Source organism: Stegostoma tigrinum, chromosome 23 (genome assembly GCF_030684315.1).
Source record: "Stegostoma tigrinum isolate sSteTig4 chromosome 23, sSteTig4.hap1, whole genome shotgun sequence".
Classification (NCBI taxonomy): Eukaryota; Metazoa; Chordata; class Chondrichthyes; order Orectolobiformes; family Stegostomatidae; genus Stegostoma; species Stegostoma tigrinum.
The window spans coordinates 32,783,885-32,799,482 of NC_081376.1; the positions used below are offsets into that span (position 1 = coordinate 32,783,885).

A 15,598-nucleotide genomic window follows, 5' to 3' on the forward strand; every position below is an offset into this window, starting at 1 on the left:
CCCACACCATGGAGAATCTGGAATCCCTCTCACTGTAATACGATTTACCAATAGAGAGGTGTACAAGGCACAACAATTTGACTTGGGCTCAAATGATACAAAATGGAGATCTGAAAGGAGTGATTATAAATTCGCGGGATGATTCCCACGACCAGCTCCGAAAACCCTGGGGTGCTATCGACAGCCTTAGGGTTTCCCCACCGAAAGAAGTAGTCAATACCACTTGTTTCTGCAATCAGAATGACAGTGCACCCTTCCAGTTAGGAAACTCATCTTGTGTCGCCACCAGCCAAGTTACTGGCACAAATGTACCTCACATATTGAACAGGACATACTGGATATGTGGCCTAGAGGCCCATCCCTTTATCCCTGGGGAAAGGTACATTCGGGTGACCGAATGCGCAGGAAGCGTAGAAATGCAGGAATGTTATGATCTTGATCTAACACTGCCTCAAAGTCAGAGGCTGGAGTGGCTGTTGCTACCTCGCCTATGTAATTCCCCATCTGAGGCTGTTAGATAAAACCCCAGAAATAACTCAGAATGAGCAGGGGAAGAAGCGGGCACCCCGAAAAGTAACTGAAGGGGATCGCTTTCTCTGGACTTTGATACCTATGTATGGGACTGCCCGAGCAGGAAGAGAAATACAAAAGCTGGCGGCTTCCCTGGAGGAGTTGGCCAACAATACTGCCGATGCATTGGCCAAGAATCAAACCCAAGTGGCAGCCATAACGACTGAAATGATTGCCACCAGACTAACGATTCTCCAGAATAGGATGGCTCTAGACTACATTTTGGCAGAGAAAGGTGGTACCTGTGTCCTAACTATGGAAGAATGTTGTACATACATACCTGACGTTTCCCATAATATTACTGATATCTCCCAACACGTACGAGACAAAATCGCCAAAATAAGGGAGGCCGGTAACCGATACCGGAATGAAAAAGGCTGGGAATGGGGGAGTTGGGGATTACCTGGTTGGGGAGAGTGGTTGGTTAATTTGGCCATTTATGGATTATTGATATTAGTGGATCTGGTGGTGGGGTTTAATGTCCTCAAATGGATACTGAACCAATTAATGACATCTCTAGGGGAACGAACCCTAGTACATCACCAGATGCTTTTACAATCAGCAGATGGTATGCAGCAAAGAGAAAGTCAAAGAATGCTTCCAGAGTTCGAAAAACGAACATCACAAAGAGTGATTTAAGGGTTAACCGTGTACAAGATTGTGAACCTCAACACCAGCAAGCGTAAGAGGGCAGAGAATGGGAAAATGAATTTTAAAAAAAAAGGGGGCTTAATTAGTGCAGAAACAATAGTTTGAGAAAAAGAAAAAAGGGGGAATTGTGAGTGATTAAACATGTTGTTTCTGCAGGTAAGGATGAATGGTGGGATCTTGCAAAAGCAGAAGTTTACAAGATTTTGTAGCAGAAGTTTATCATTAACCAGAGATTTGGTTCTGCAAAGATGGCAGTTAGCATGACCAGAAACATTCTTTCTGCAGACAAGGACATGGTAGAGATAAGGGTGTTGTAGCAGAGGCTTATTTCTGCAAACCTGACAATTCGCACGTACAGCATGTCTAGTGCTCTTTAGAATAGCAAATAAGGATTGCAGTAAAAAAAAGGGAATGGGGCCTTCGGCCGGCAGAAAAGGGAACAATAAACAAGGGTGGTCCGACCGGATGGGGAATGATAGGATAAGAGAAGACCAATGGGAGCAGGGAGGCATGATTCTGCAACTTGTAAACTGTATAAGAATGTTTAACATGCTTTGTAGTGTGCGCCTGTCTAGCAGACACCCTTTCTTGCAAGATCGCACAGAATAAAATTGTCTTGTTTCCAAGGCTTTGTCTCAGGCTGAATTTGTGAGCAGGGACTGTTTCTCACATGTGTAAATGTGAAATTTGACCAAACTGCTGAATTCTACAAAATCTCGTCCATAGTAAAGATTACGAAAACAGTAACTTTAAGATTGTTAAAAGGCATTTGTTCTCTATTTCCAGGTTCAGCCACGAATTGATCGATGATTTCTCAAGTGGACAGCAAAAATAGTAGTACTGACACCAAGAGAAATCTATTATACTTTGGTATTTGAGACCAATATTCTATAAGTAAAACTGGACTTGGTGCCAGTAAATGTAGCTATTAATATTAGTCAATGCATTAGTAATATTGGTGATGGCACTAGTAATATAGGCCATTGCTATTGGTCACAGCATTTCTTAGGATGTTGCATTGCAAATGCTATAGTTAAGGTTGAGGAAAAATTACCTCACTTTCATGCTGCTAAGTTTTAAATCCAATACACGATCTAGTCAAATATTGAACATTACAGGTTGCTGTTGACCAATCAGCAGGAGGGCTAGGTGAAATTCCAGTTTCAACTTGGAGGAGGAACAGCACCAAAAGGTGAATATTGCTTACCTGCAGTCACCACCATAGTTTTGGGGTCACAAGAATGAGAACAAAACCATCTTTGTAAAAATCCAGGCTCCACAAACATTTCGGTGCAAGCAGGCTCAATAATTGTACCTAGTTTCTAATAGGCAAGACTTTAAAAAAAACACATTAACACTAATCATGTTTTCTCTTCCCTGAAATATTTCAGATAATTAATTCCTTTTGGAAACCAGTAATTTCAGAAGACTGTCACATGCACTGTGGTTTCACAATCTCTGGACCAAGCAAGCATTTTGCAGCTGATGAAGTACCTTAATAGTGTGGTCATTGTTTAACTGGAAAACATGGTGGTCAACTTGTGACAGCAAGAATCTCACTAAGATGCGTGAGATGGTGGATAATCTGTCTATTCTCTTGACAACAACAGTTAGAAACTCCCTCATAAATGAGTATAGGAGGCATGGTTGGTAATTTTGCAGATGATACCAAAATAGGTGGTGTAATGGACAGTGAAGAAGATGTTTATCTCAGTACTATGGAACATTGATCAGATGGAGTGGCAGCTGGAGTATTATTTAGGTAAATGTGAGGTGTTGCATTTCTTAAGGCAAACCAGGGCAGGACTTATACAGTTAATTGTAATGCCCTGGTGAGTGTTGCTGAACAAAGACACCTAGTGGTGCAGATACATAGTTCTTTGAAAGTGGAGTCACAGGTAGACAGGGTGGTGAAGGCGGCATTTGGTATGCTTATTTGCATTGGAGTATAGGAGTTGGGATGTCATTTGCAGCTGTACAGGACATTAGTGAGGTTGCTTACAGGAAGGAGCTTTTTAAACTTGACAGGGTTGAGCAAAGATTTAAAAGGATGCTGCTGGAGTTGGAAACTTTGAGCTACAGGGAGAACTGAGTAGGCTCAGAGGCTGAGGCGTGATCTTCTAGGTGGTTATGAAATCAAGAGGGGCGTTGGATAAGGTGAATAGCCAAGCTTTTTCTCCTAGAGTCAAGGGAAGTTCAAAACTAGAGGTTAAGGTGAAAGGGGCAAGATTTAATAAGACCTTGAGGGGTAACTGTCATGCAGAAGATGGGTCACATGTGAAATAAACTGCCAGAGGAAGTTGTTGATGTCGTCATTAGACAAAATCTGGAACAACAGATAATATTTCCTTTGTTTAGATCTTAACAAAATATTCTCTTTGTGAAACATAAGCACATAGTGTTAGTGATTTGAACACAGAACATACAGCACAGGAACAGGCCCTTCGGCATTTCACGTCTGTGCAGACCAGGATGTTGTTCTAAACTAAACCCATCTGCCTGTACACAGTCGGTTTCATTCTGTTCTCTGTTTGTTCACGTGCCTGTCTAAATGGCCCTTAAAACTTTGCTAATGTTTCTGCTTCTACCTCTGCCATCTCACCTAGCAGTGCATTTCAGGTACCCACCATCCTCTAAATAAAGTAACTTTCCTTGTACATCTCCCTTAAACTACATCCCCTAGTTTTTGATGTTTCCACCCTGGAAAAAAGGCTCAGACTATCCATGCCTGTCATAATTTTATGTACATCTATCAGGTTGCCTCTCGGCCTCTGATGCTGTAGCGCAAATAATCCAAGTTGTCCAACTTTTCCTTGTAACAAATATACTTCAAACCAGACAACATCCTGATAAATCACTTCTGCACCCTCTCCGAAGCTTCCACATCCATCCTATAGTGTGGTAACCAGAACTGTGCATACTACCTTCGGTCACGATGGAGGCAGAGTAGGATGCTCCAACCAGAGCTCCTCCACTCCTTCTGCTTATTTCCCATTTTCATTTCTCTTTTTGGTGTTGTCCCCGGAGGTAGAGCAGGCTTGAGGCATGGAGCAGAGTGGGCTGGAGGCCCAAGTGGGCACAGCCAGGGGCCTTGAGCAGAGCAGGGACGGCCAGTGGGCTGGAGGTCTGAACAGAGAGGGGAAGGCCAGTGAACTAGACCCTCGAGCAGAGCAGGGATAGCCAGTGGACTAGAGGCGCAAGCGGAGCAGGACACTTGTTGGACTGGGGTCAATGATTAGTGGAAGCCCCCTGTGCTGATCTGCTGCATGCCCTTTATAGAAAAGGCTGTATTGCATATCTTTTTAACTTATACTACGGATAACTAATTAATGTAACTTTTTTCTTTTTCCCTTTATTTTTTGATTTTGTATCTGAGATCTGTACCTAAGATGGCACCATGTGGAGTGACAATGTAAAGTTTTCACCGTACTCCTATATTCCCGTCCTTGAGTACGCATGACAAGAAAGGATATCCTAATTCTATTCCAAATGTGGCCTGACCAAAGTCTGATACAGTTGCAGTACGACTTGCCTTTTAATACCCTGACCAATGAAGGTAAGCATACCCTATACCTTCTTAAACCACCTTACCCACTTTTGTTTCCTCTTTCAAGCAGCTATGGCTTTCGACCCAAGATCCCTCTGTATATCAATATTCCGACAAGCCCTGCCATTTACTGTATACTTCCTTCTTGCTTTTGATCTCCCAAGATACATCATCATTTCACACTTGTCTGGACTGAACTACATCTGCCATTTTTCTGCCCGACTTTGTAGCTGATCTATATCCTGCTGCATCCTTTGATAATCTTTCTCACTATCCACAACTCCAAATTTTCATGTCATCTGCAAACTTATTAATCGACTTTTTCATCAAAATTATTTATCTATGTTACAAACAAGAGGTGCCAGCATTAATTCTTGTGGAACACCAATGGTCACAGATCTCCAGTCAGAAAAATACCTGTCTACAACTACCCTCTGTCTTCTATAGCCAAGCCAATTTTGCATCCAACTTGTTAGTTCACTGTGAATTCCATGAGATTTAACCTTGTGGACGGGTCTACCCTGAGGTAGCTAGTCAAATGCTTGAATAGAGTCCATGTAGACAGCATCCACTGCCTTTCCCTCAGGGTCATCTTTGTCATGTCCTTTGGTTTCCCTCGCGCAAGAATCCTATCATGCGGGCTGCTGAAGAAGAATTTCTTCACTGAGAGTGTTGAGAATCTTTAAACTCCTTGCCACAGAGAGCTGTGGGGGCAGAGTCCTCATGTTTATTTAAGGTTGAGATAGACAGATTCTTGATCAATAGGGGTACAGTAGGGGAATTAAGTCACAGGGAAAATGCAGGAAAGGGCTTTTAACAAACTAAAGTTAAAGTGAAAGTGAAATTGAATTGACTGAATTATTCACACAAAATTTTAAGATTTTGAAACGCACGGCAGAAATATAATTCCATTAATCCCGAAACACTTCATTCAGGATCCCAAACAAATGAGTCTAAAAGCACCACTTGGACATGACTCACACCTGTTATTAATAAACCCTTTATCGACTGCTCCCTTGCCCAGTTCTGCTACCTTTAATTATTTTTGCATATTTACACTCAGGTCCTTTTGTTAGTGAGTTTCAGGGTATTACAGCAACAAATGATGTTATGCTGCTATTCCAAACGCAATGTTTGTCATCAAAATAATGTATTTGAACCTAGCGCTGTGGTTGACTCTTAGTTATCCTCTGAAATGGCCTAGCAAGCCAGTTGTACTAATTGCTACAAAGTCTCAACAAAATGAAACCAGATAGACTACCCGACATTGACTGAGGCACCGGAAAGACAGTAGCAGAAATATCCCTGTCGGCTCTGCAGAGTTCTCCTCACTTACATCTGGGGGCTAGTGCCAAAATTGGGAGATCTGTCTCACAGACTAGACCAGCAACAGCCTGATTGTCGTATTCATAGGCCCATACCTTATGGATAATGCCCCAGATGCCACCATCACCATCCCTGGATATATCCCATCCCACTGGCAGGACTGAAATGGCAGAGGCGATGGCGTAATGGTTTACAGTCAGGAGGGCATTGCCTTGGGAGTACTCAACATCAACTCCAGACCCCACAAAGTCTCGTTGCTTCAGGTTGAACATGGGCAAGGAAACCTCCTGCTGATTGCCACATGCAGGGTGTTCTGCTATAATGCGATTGTTGCACTGGAATGCAACCAAGTGTTGTAGAAAATTGCATTATATAAATAACTAGGCATAACGGAAAAGCAGGTTGGGGGTAGACCACCAAAAGTGTAACACAAAGGATAGCACTGACTGTAAACCATTACACCATCGCCTCTGCCATTTCAGTCCTGCCAGTGGGATGGGATATATCCAGGGATGGTGATGGTGGCATCTGGGACATTATCCATAAGGTATGGGCCTACGAATACGACAGTATCAGCAGCTGTTCGGACAGGTTGGTCCAAAAGTGACAGCGGCTTTGCAGCTCCTTCTCAGATTGACACAATTGTCCTTGCTATTTCCATAAAGCGGAGGACAGTCACTCAGGTATCCAGTTCAATACTTCTCCCTTAGTCAGCAACACAGTGGTCTGGTCTTTATCATATTGTTGCTTGTGGGACAGTGTTGTGTGAAAGTTAGCTGCTGTATTTTCTACAATGAGTGCACTTCAAAAATATCTCAGTAGCTGTCAATCTCTTTGTACTTCCTGAAGTTGTGAAAGGTGCAAACCTTTGTAAGCAAGATGATCTAAGTTCAAGTACTTCCTCAGAACGCAATGGCCAGGGAAGGTGCATTCAAAATTTGACTAAAAAGGTTGAGTATTGATCGGCAAATTCTTCCAACACTGCCAATAGCAGACTATAAGATTGGGAGAAACTCCTGGTCATCCATGTGACTAAAAGAACATTGGAGACTCTACCACCACTATCCATAGTTCCAGACTGCAACATATCATTATGTGAATGCTGCCGTAGGATCTCAGACTCCTTCAGCAATCTTATCACCACATGGGTATCAAGGGATATGGAGCAAAGGAGGGAAAATCATGTTGAAACATAAGTCAACCATGATCTGACTAATTACTTGTATAGGCTGCTGGAGCCTCTAATGTACCCAGGACCTGTGCCTCACAACGTTTCCTTTCAAGCTAAGTTAGAACATAGAACATAGAAAAGTACAGCACAGTACAGGCCCTTTGGCCCACGATGTTGTGCCGTGGAATAATCCTAATCCAAAACTAAAATAACCAAACCTACATTCCCCTCAATTCACTGCTGTCCATGTGCATGTCCAGCAGTTGCTTAAATGTCACAAATGACTCTGCTTCCATGACTTCCACTGGCAAAGTATTCCATGGGCTCACAACTCTCTGGGTGAAGAACCTCCCTCTGACATCTCCTCTATACCTTCCTCCTAACACCTTAAAACTATGACCCCTCATGGCAGTCAGTCCTGCCCTGGGGAAAAGTCTCAGGCTATCAACTCTATTTATGCCTCTCATTACCTTGTACACCTCGATCAGGTCACCTCTCTTCCTTCTCTCCAGAGCGAAAAGTCTGAGCTCAGTCAACCTCTCCTCGTAAGACAAGCCCTCCAGTCCAGGCAGCATCCTGGTAAACCTCCTTTGCACCCTCTCCAAAGCCTCCACATCTTTCCTATAATAGGGTGACCAGAACTGGACACAATATTCCAAGTGTGGTCTCACCAGGGTTTTGTAGAGCTGCAGCATAACCTCGTGGCTCTTAAACTTGATCCCCCTGTTAATGAAAGCCAAAACACCACATGCTTTCTTAACAACCTTATCCACTTGGGTGGCAACTTTGAGGGAGCTATGCACTTGAACACCAAGATCCCGCTGTTCCTCCACACTGCCGAGAATTCTGCCTTTAATCCTATATTCAGCATTTAAGTTTGACCTTCCAAAATGCATCACTTTGCATTTATCCAGGTTGAACTCCATCTGCCATTTCTCAGCTCAGCTCTGCATTCTGTCAATGTCTCACCGAAGCCTGCAATAGCCCTCGATACTATCAACGGCACCTCCAACCTTTGTGTCCTCAGCAAACATACTAACCCACTCCTCAACCAAGTCATTTGTAAAAACTACAAAGAGCAGAGGCCCAAGAACAGAGCCCTGCAGGACACCACTCAGCACTGACCTCCAGGCAGAATACTTATCATCTACAACCACTCCCTGCTTCCTGTCAGCCAACCAATTCTGAATCCAGACAGCCAAATCACCCTGTATCCCATACCTCCTGACCTTATGAATGAGCCTGCCGTGGGGAACCTTATCAAATGCCTTGCTGAAGTCCATGTACACCACATCCACTGCTTGACCATTGTCAACCTGTCTCGTGATTTCCTCAAAGACTCAATAAGATTTGTAAGGCATGACCTGCCCCTCCCTTTAATCACGCTATGCTTTTCCAAATAGTCATAAATCCTATCCCTCAGAATTCTTTCCAAAACCTTGCTGACCACAGACGTAAGACTGACTGGTCTGTAATTTCCAGGAATTTCCCTATTCCCTTTCTTGAAAAGAGGAACAACATTTGCCTCCTTCCAATCTTCTGGTACAACTCCTGTGGAGAGTGAGGAAGCAAAGATCTTCGCCAGTGGCTTAGCAACCTCCTTTCTCGCTTCCCGGAGCAACCTAGGATAAATATTAAAGTTAGATATACTATTTTTCACTCATCCCTACATACCTTACTTTTCCGGATAACAGACCTGCTGGCTTCTTTTCATTTTAATGAAGGCTGACAGGGAGAATTTCTCTGGCACTCTCAGAATCACAGCACTGTAGATATCATTAGCAAAGGGCTGCTGACAGCAAGATGCCTACTCAATAGAGTCACATTATAACCAACTCACATTGCCGGAACGCATTATAGCAGAATCTCCTGTACCATCCTCTCTTAGCTGATGAATTGGTACACCTCCACTGTACAAAATACTTAAGAGGAAGCACTGAGGGTTGCAAGACACAAAGTGTACCCTAGTTGCAGCTTTCAATGTCCACCACTGACAGTGGCTCAGCAGCAGCGCTACTGATCAAGCTGGCAGGGTTTTAAAAGACATAGCTGCTGGACTAGGTCTGCAGCAGTTGCTGAGGGGACTAACAGGAGGAGAAAACATACCTGACATCATTCTTACCAATGTGCACGTTGCAGTTGCATCTGCCCATGACAGTATTGGTACACGTGATCTCTGCACAGTCCTTGTGGAGACAAAGTCCTGCATTCACATAAAGAATAACCTCCATTGTATTGTGCAGCATTATCACCATTCTAAATCAGACAAACTTCAAGCAGATCTAGCAATTCAAGAGTGGGCATGCATGAGGCATGGTGGGCCATCCCAGCAGAAGAATAATACTCCAGCATAGTCTGTAACCTTGTGGCCTGGTCAAATGGAGACTGCAGGAGGGCATGCCAGAAGCAGCACCAGACATTGCTGAAAATGAGTTCTCAACTTGATGAAGCAACCAAATGGGACTTCTTGTGTGTAAAACAGCATAAGCAGCAAGTGATAGAGCTAAGCAATCCCACAAACGACAGATCTGGTCTAAGCTGTTCAGTCCTGACACACCCAGTCATGAACAACTCATTGGAGAAGGTGGCTCCACAAATATCCCCATCCTCAATGATGGAAGAGCCCAGAGCATCTGTGCAAAAGACAAGGCTGAAGCTTTTGCAGCAATCTTCAGCCAGAAGTCCAAATGCATGGTACAACTTGGGCCTCGTCCAGTGGTCCCCAGCATTACAGATGCCAGTCTTCAGCCGATTGGATTCACTCCACGTGATATTAAGAAACAATAGGAGACACTGGATATTGCAAAGGCTATGGGCTCCGACAACATTCTGGCAACAGTACTGAAGACTTGTACTCCAGAACTTGCTGCTCCTCAGCCAAGCTGTTCCAGTGCAGTTACAACACTGGCATCTACCTCAGGAAAGTTGGCCAGGTGTGTCCTGTGCACAAAAAGCAGGGCAAATCCAACCCAGCCAATTGCTGCCCATCAGTTTACACTCGATCATCAATAAAATGACGGAAGGTGTCGTCAACGGTGCTATCAAGCAGCACCTGCTCAGCAATAACCTGATCAGTAATGCCCAGTTTGGGTTCTGCGACTCAGCTCCTGACCTCATTACAGTCTTGGTTCAAACATGGACAAAAGAGCTGAAATCCAGAGGCAAGGTGATAGTGACAGCCCTTGATATCAATTGAGTGTAGCATCAAGGAGCCCTAGCAAAACTGGAATCAATGTGTAACAGAGGGCAAACTCTCTGGTGGTTGAAGTCATACCTGACACATAGGAAGATGGTCATAGTTGGAGGTCAGTCATCTCATCTCCAGGACATCTCTGCAAGAGTTCCTCAGGGTGCTGTCCTAGATTCAATCATTTTAAACTGCTTCATCAATGACCTTCCCTCCATCATAAGGTCAGAAGTGGAAATGTTCGCTGATGATTGCGCAATGTTCAGTACCAGTCATGATTACTCAAGATACTGAAGCAGTACATGTTCACATGCAACAAGATCTGGCAATATCTAGGCTTGGGCTGACAAGTGCAAGTAACATGGATGCCACACAAATGTCAGCCAATGATCATAAGAGACAATGTAACCACTTGCCCCTTGACATTCAATGGTGTTACCATCACCAAAGCCCCCACTATCAACATCCTGGGGTTCATCATTGACTAGAAACTCAACTGGACTCAGCACATAAACCCTGGCTGGAAGTGCATGCCAGAAGCTTAGAACACTGCAGTGAATAACTCACCTCCTGAATCCCCAAATCATGTCCGCCATCTACCAAGCATAAGTCAGGAGCATGATGGAATACTCTTCACTTGCCTGAATGAGTGCAACCACAACAATACTCAAGAAACTTGACACCATCCAGGTCAAAGCAGCCAGCTTGATTGGCACTACACCCACAAGCATCCACTGCCTCTGCTGCTACTGGATGTCAGTAATGTGTACTTTCTACAAGATGCACAGCTGAAATTCACCAAAGATCCTCAGAAAGCACCTTCCAAACCCATGACCTCTTCCATCTAGTAAGGACAACGGCAGCATGTTTACGAGAACACCACCACCTACAAGTTCCTTCCAAGACACTCAACATTATGACTTGGAAATATATTACCATTCATTCATTGTCACTGGGTCAAAATCCTGAAATTCCCTCCCTAACAGTCAATGCACAGCAGGTGTTTGCTGTGATTCAAGAAGGCAGCTCACCACCACCTTGTCAAGAATAACTAGGGATGGACAATAAATGCTCACAAGTCAGTGACTCCATCCATCCATCCATCAAATCAAATCAAAGAATCAATGAATGAATAAACAAACAAACATATACCCAAGTATAATAATTCTGCCACAATGGCATTGTCAGTCCTCTGGAAGAAGCTGTTAAGAGAATTCAAAATTATTCTAGTGGTGTTTGTTTATGGATAGGATGAGATTTATCTATGGAGGATTGGAGTATGACAACAATCAAGGATCCTATCTGATACAACTCCACCCCCTCCCCACTATTTCCCAAAATCATTTTAAACTCCCAGGGATTCAAATTTATATACCCCAGCATATTGGCATGTTCTTGTGGCACAATCATGTGGAATTTAGTTGTGTTCGCCACTCCCCGTTATTAACTATGTAGCAGTTCTTCCAGTAAATTATCAAGATTTAGTTTATTCACAGTCTTGAGGGACAGTATAAAATCTAACATTCTCTACATCTGACTTAACAGTATCTATAAAGGTCTTAAGACAATGCGTCTCATGCCTTCCCTGAGACCTTGAGGCAGTTGTACTAACAATGCCCTGGGGTAGTGGTTGTAATCCTTCTCTTTCACATAACCATATGGTTCCAGGAGGTAGAAGTGCCAATGCAGCTTCCCCTGCCTGTGAATCACTGTCCTGCTGGGATCTCCTTAGCCAGCCAGGAGGCATCATCATTAAAACTGGAGACTTGTAGCAAGTTCAGGACTGAATTAGCACTTCTGATGCCCCACATCTCCAAAGAAGCTGTTTCCTGCTCCCCTTCTGATTAGCCTGGATCCCAAGGATTATAGGAGTCTATTAATCCTGGACTGTGGATTGTAACTTAATCAGTCCAATTGATGACATAATATGATCGCCACAGTCAGCTGACAAGGCTGAGACAAGATTGGTTGAACTGTACATCACCTCAAAGGTAACCATCCTACCATCTTGTAATATCACTTCATGTTTCCCAATTCTAATTATCCCTTCAGGTTTCCCGATTCTAACTACCCCATCTACACAGGATGACACAATAACTGGTCACTTAGATGATTTTTAATTTTCACTAATCGATGAATCAAAACATCACATATCATGATAACCAAACTAATAACATCCACACATCATTTTTGACAATATTGTTCCTCTAATCCTGGCTCTAATATGGCGTCTTACTCCTCCAGACTGGTGTGATGCTTACTTGTGTTGCTGGACAACATTAAGGTGTACCCCCCAACTGAACTGTTTCCAGTGTTGCTGTACTCACAGGCTGATTTCAAAAATTGTGCGCACAGTTTTGGTCTCTTTCCCAGAAATATTACTGCCGTAGAGGGTGTGCAATGAAGGTCCATCAGAATTGTTCCGTGTTTCAAAGGATGCGAGGTGATCAAATTGAGACTTGCAAAATTCGGAAAGGGATAGACAGGGTTGGTGCAGATGTTTCCACTAGTTGGGGAGACTAGAACCAGTGAATATAATTTAAAAATGAGAGAGATGCCACTTAGATCAGAGATGGAGAGAGGAATCCCTTTTCTCAGAGGGTTGTGATCCTTAGAATTCTCTACCAGAGGGCTGTGGAAGTGCAGTCTTCGAATAAGTTTAAGCAACAAATTGTTTTATGATAACAAATGATGGGCATAGTTATGGGTAAAAGGTATTGAGTATTCAATCAGTTATGATCATGGTAAATGATGAGGCAGATTCGATAGGTTGAATGGTCTACTTCTGTTCCTATGTAATTCCTTTCAGTCCACATTTCCTGCTGTGTCATTAGGGTAAAATATTTGGTTTTGTCCATGGGAGTGACAGATTCTCCCACGGAAAAGGAGTTCAGAGGGATTCCAGGGTCCAGAGGCCAAGCTTACTCTATTAGGATAGACATTGCTATTACAAGCTGCACCCAGGATTGGACAAATGATGTGACACTGGACAATGTTTCTATTTCCACACCTCGTTCCCAATAGGATAACTGCTGGCAATGATTCTGTTGGAAATCTACATTTGTTCTTTTTAAATCTATTTCTCACTCTCTCCAGTCAGTACCGGCATGTACTGTCTAGGATGCAGAGAGATGCTTTTCTTGAGAAGCACAACGGGTGCCTCCCATACTGCTGCAGTTGTCAGGACAGTGATCACTACCTTTGTACTCTGAACTTACATTGCTTGGAGGCTTAGTCACAACAAAATAATGCAAGTAAATAGCTTATTGCTTTCTATTGATGGGAGTGTTATAAGGTTTCACCTGTGACAATGCTTCCACTTTCCTTTCCCTGCCATTTCCAAACACATACAGGTGTCACGATCATCTCAATAGTTTCTACCATCTCAGGAAAAACCTTGGCCTGTCAGAGTCTGTCGTTCTTGACCACAAACATAGCTTCAACCTTCAACTTCTACTCTTTGCCACTTTTGCTCCTCTGCTAGTTGACAATTTCCTTCTGTTCAGTCATATTGGACCTTGGGCCCTTTAACTGCTCACACACTACCAAGTACTTTCTAGTCATCTGTTCCTCAATTCCTACTGTAGGTCTCAGTGAGCCACATAGCCCTTCCAGTCATTCGTTCAAATGGTTTTAAACCAGTTGTCTGACGCATGATGTTCTCAGTTGCATTATTACCAATCCACTCTCTCCCTGTTTATTCTATGGCTTTGCTATTGTTTAGTTCATTTGTCCTACCATGCTTGACCTCTGGGAGTTTAACACACAAACTGGCCTGATATCCATTGACTCCATTTATACTTCTCGCTGGCATGGGAAAGCAAGCAACATAAATAAAGACCTCTCCCACTGTTGTTATACTCTCTTTCACCATTTTCCATCAAGCACAAGACCGAAAAGTTTCGATACAAGTACAAATAGATTCAAGAATGGCTTCTTTACCTGTTATCAGATTTTTGAATGGATCTTTCAAATGTTAATTCTGATCTGTCTCTACCAGCACCTACTCTGCAGCTGTAACACTCTATTCTGCAGGTCTGCTACCCTGCCTGTAAAACACTTTTCACTATCTTGGTACGTGACAATAAATCTATCTTTCCAGAATCCTTCCCGGTGACCTTTTAACATTGACCTCCTCTGATCCAATAGAACTTGCAGACCTCAACAATGAAATTGGTATTAGGGTTTTGCTGGTATATTTCATTGTCTGATTGCCAATTATTTTTCTGGATGGTGTCATTCTGTTCTTAAGTTGCCCTTGAGTTTTATGACTGCCACCTTTCCTTGGTGACTTGCTGCCTGACTAGTGATTGTGCGCTGTCTTCCTATTTGGTGACATCCTTCTCATGTTACATATCTGCTCTCTACCTATGGTGCCATACAATTGTGCACATTCCTGAAGGTGTACTGGCTATCTGTATAAATATTATCTCATTTCCATAACACCACTTTAATGCATCTGAGAAAGATACTAGTTTGGCTGCCTGAGAAGAGGATTCCCCTGACCTTGTTTCACTATTTCCCCATCCTTTTTTACTATACGTTAACCAGTCTTGCACTCATCATTCATGTATCCTCCAGATGTCTACAAGTCTCCACTTCCTCATCTTAACCCAATATCTTGGAATAATAGGCCTCTCCCTCACCATCTATGGATGCAGATGCAACCTGGTTATCTTTCCTGGCTACTATTTTGATCATCTCCAAGACCTGACCATTGGTTAAAGCTCATATTGTTCCCATGGTCTGGAATCTGATGGGGACCACTTCCTACCTCCTTACATTCAAGAATCCTTCAATTTATGGCCCTAGTCTATTTTGTTTGCAATCCTTCAGACAAGACTCAGTCTTACCATGGTTGAAATACTGGTCAGACATGATGGTCTTATTCAATATTGTAGAAATTTCCACTGCTGCTTTGGTGTGTTTGGGGCACAATTTGTTTGTTATATGTCAATTTCTCTTGTCCATTATACGATGGCTCCATAATCACGACTCAGATTCTTAGACCTAGGATTTTACTTTACTGGTTATGAACCTTTTTAATATTTTAAGATTTACCAGATTGTTCTGGATGGGTATGAGTGTTCAGGAGGTTTTCTTTTGTATATGTTCTTGATAGATTCAATAGCTTCTTCAGGATTTT

The 15,598-nt window shown here is 43.0% G+C and overlaps 1 long non-coding RNA gene across 1 annotated transcript in view; it reads left to right on the forward strand.

Moving 5' to 3' along the window:
- Positions 1 to 4,611: 4,611 nt before the first annotated feature.
- LOC132210906 (uncharacterized) overlaps positions 4,612 to 15,598 on the forward strand; it is a 52,382-nt gene continuing 41,395 nt past the window's right edge. Inside the window, exon 1 of the long non-coding RNA XR_009447139.1 lies at positions 4,612 to 4,777. This is a non-coding gene — a long non-coding RNA (uncharacterized LOC132210906). The remainder of the gene's footprint in view (positions 4,778 to 15,598) is intronic.